This window comes from Chiloscyllium plagiosum, chromosome 8, assembly GCF_004010195.1.
Source record: "Chiloscyllium plagiosum isolate BGI_BamShark_2017 chromosome 8, ASM401019v2, whole genome shotgun sequence".
NCBI lineage: Eukaryota > Metazoa > Chordata > Chondrichthyes > Orectolobiformes > Hemiscylliidae > Chiloscyllium > Chiloscyllium plagiosum.
In genome coordinates, this window is record NC_057717.1 from 103,252,142 (window position 1) to 103,255,693 (window position 3,552).

General features: G+C 46.3%; 1 protein-coding gene across 1 annotated transcript in view; it reads left to right on the forward strand.

The window, feature by feature from the left end:
* olfm2a (olfactomedin 2a) overlaps positions 1-3,552 on the forward strand; it is a 338,899-nt gene that overhangs the window by 196,756 nt on the left and 138,591 nt on the right. The window lies entirely within an intron of this gene.

A 3,552-nucleotide genomic window follows, 5' to 3' on the forward strand; every position in this document is an offset into this window, starting at 1 on the left:
GATACAATAAATTATATTAGTGGATGTGCAGGTAAAACTTTGATGGATGTGGAAAGCTCCTTTGGGGCCTTGGATGGAGGTGAGGGAGGAGGTGTGGGCGCTGGTTTTACAGTTCCTGCGGTGGCAGGGGAAGGTGCCAGGATGGGAGGGTGGGTCGTAGGGGGGCGTGGACCTGACCAGGTAGTCACGGAGGGAACGGTCTTTGCGGAAGGCGGAAAGGTGTGGGGAGGGAAATATATCCCTGGTGGTGGGGTCTTTTTGGAGGTGGCGGAAATGTCGGCGGATGGTTTGGTTTATGCGAAGGTTGGTAGGGTGGAAGGTGTGCACCAGGGGCGTTCTGTCCTTGTTGCGGTTGGAGGGGTGGGGTCTGAGGGCGGAGGTGCGGGATGTGGACGAGATGCGTTGGAGGGCATCTTTAACCACGTGGGAAGGGAAATTGCGGTCTCTAAAGAAGGAGGCCATCTGGTGTGTTCTGTAGTGGAACTGGTCCTCCTGGGAGCAGATCCGGCGGAGGCGGAGGAATTGGGAATACGGAGGTTAGGTGCCAGCGCATTGCTGCAAGCGTGGAGCGGAGGATCTTGAAGGTGCTCCAACCAACCGAGCTAACTGATCATCGGGATTCAATAAGGAGGGAAGGAATTAAAATCAGGAAAGGGTTCAAAAAAATTACACTGGAATACTTAAAAATTAAAGATGCATTTATAGTGCGAGGTTGTGGGATGTGTTGTACGAGAGCCAGTAGAAACATTGTGGGGATTAGTACAACCCATATTTCATTAATATTAACATTCACCCTCAAGGGTTATTGAGTTCTACATTAGGGCAGTGAGCTATTGAGTGGCACGGTGGCTCAGAGATTAGCACTGCCACCTTTCAGCACCAGGGACCTGGGTTTGATTCCATCCTTGGGTGACTGTCTGTGTGGAGTTTGCATGTTCTCCCTGTGTCTGTGTGCATTTCCTCCAGGTGCTCTGGCTTCCTCCCGCAGTCCAAAGATGTGCAGGTCAGGTGGATTGGCCATGGGAAATTGTCGTTAGTGTCCAAGGGTCTGCTGGCTATGTGGATTAGCCACGGGAATTGCAGGGATTGGGTGGGATGCTCTTCGGAGGTTTGGAATGGACTCATTGAGTCAAATGTGTCTCTTTCTACACTGTAGAGATGCTATGACTTAGTTCCTCTCTTTTGCATGCCCTATTATTGCAATATTGTCCCACATCTCTTTTGAAACTGTTACTATCTCTCCATCACCCCTTGTTTGTGATAGGGCCATTCTAATAAATCCTCTTTGGGAAGCCAGTTTCTTACCCTTTGCTCTTGTTCAGTTTGGTGACTGTGTTAATGTTGCACTCTCCCATTCTCAGCTCGGTGATCAGAGTCTTTCTCCTTTCCAGATTACTGTACCTTTACAAGGGTTATAGTTCTATGGGTTGTCATTGGCACAGTACTCAAGTACTTTCATAATTTAAAAATAACTCAGAACAGAGCAATCTTCTCCACAGTGTAAACCTTGTGCAAGTGGGTCATTTCAACTGTCTGCTTTTCTATTTCCTAAGGGGTGTCTCTGTAAATTAACTCCCTCACCTCCTTTATGGTTTACAAACCATTGTAGTGAGGATAGAATCTCATCAGCCTTCCATTTTGCTGCATCTTCTATTTTCTGCTGGTGTCCAACTCCATTCTTTTTAAAGTATCTCTCTGTCTCATCTTTTACTCCCCTGCCACTACAAATTCTTCATTATCTATCCACCTTCCCTAAGCAGCCTCGTAATTTTCCCAGTCTGGAGTGTTTGACTGTCCGATGGATTGTATATACATTTGATGTACAGTCACTGCTGAACTGTATCAAGCACATTTTGTGCAGAGTAAGCTCTCATGAACAGCAATGACCAGATCATTTATTTTGTGATGTTCCTTGATAAGTAATGGCTAGGACATCAATGGAGAGTTCCCTGTCCTTCTCCAGAGTAGTGCCTTGGGCTCATTCATTTCACAACTTGAAAGACCAAACTCTCACTCTGCTCAATGGCCTCACTGACAATGTGATGCTTCCTCAGTCATGCACTGGCAATGGTCAGCCTAGATGCCATTCTCAAGAGATTTGAACCCAAACCCCCATTTCCAACATGAGAGAACTTAATCATCATCCCTCAACATTCCATGTCATTACCAATACTGAGCACACCACTATCAACATTCTGGGATTAACATTGACCAGAAATTGAACTGAACAACCTACGGGCGGCATGGTGGCTCAGTGGTCAGCACTGCTGCCTCACAGCACCAGGGTCCCAGGTTCAATTCCCGCCTCAGGCGACTGACTGTGTGGAGTTTGCACATTCTCCCCGTGTCTGCGTGGGTTTCCTCCAGGTGCTCCGGTTTCCTCCCAAGTCCAAAGATGTGTAAGTCAAGTGAATTGGCCATGCCAAATTGCCCATAGTGTTAGATGCATTAGTCAGGGGTAAAATGTGAGTGGGTCACTCTTTGGAGGTTCGGTGTGGACCTGTTGGGCCAAAGGGCCTGTTTCTGCACTGTAAGTAATCTAATTTAAATGCACTGGATACAAAAGCAGGTCAGAGGTTAAGAATGCTGCAGCGAGTAACTCATCTTCTGACTCCCCAAAACCCTGTTCACCATCAACAGAACACAAGTCAGGAGTGTGATGGAATATTCCCAATTTGTCTGGATGAGTGGAACTTGACACCGTCCAGGACAAAGCAGCCTGCTTAAATGGCACCATGTCCACAAACACACCCACTCTCTCCACCACTGAAGTTCAGTAGCAGCCATGTGTGTGATCTACAAGACTCACAAAATAGAACCTTCCACACCCATAGCTTCTTCCATCAGGAAGGGCAAGGGTAGAAGGTGCATGGGGACACCATCGCTTGAAAGTTCCATCTCAAAACAACTCAACATCCTGACTTAAAAATGTATCATTGTTCCTTCAATATCACTGGGTCAAAACCTTGGAAATCCTTCCATTGTTGGTGTCTTCAGACCACATAGGCTAAGGTGGTTCACCACCACTTCCTTCAGGATAACTACTGATTGGCAATAATCAATGATGATGGTAAATTTCCTGAAAGAACACATTGGAGAATAGTGTTAGTGATGCCAATGAGTGACCTCTGCTCCAAAATCGTGGAGCAGAAAATTCAAAAGAGCGATCTCACCTGAACCAAGCAGATAACTGCCTCCAGATCATCAAGAATGCAATCCTGGGCAAAACATGACTGCTCAGTCTAGACAAATGAGATGGGTTTATCAGAATTCATTGGTAATATCTAATAGACGGCTTTCCGGACAGACACATAATCATCAGCGAGCATTCTGAATGCATTAATGATGTCTAGCCTTACTTAAAATGTTGACACTGCTAATTTTGTCAATTAATCCAACAGCCCATGGATGTACATTGGTAAAAACAATGACTGCAGATGCTGGAAACCAGATTCTGGATCAGTGGTGCTGGAAGAGCACAGCAATTCAGGCAGCATCCGAGGACAGGCAAAATCAACGTTTCGGGCAAAAGCCCTTCATCAGGAATAAAGG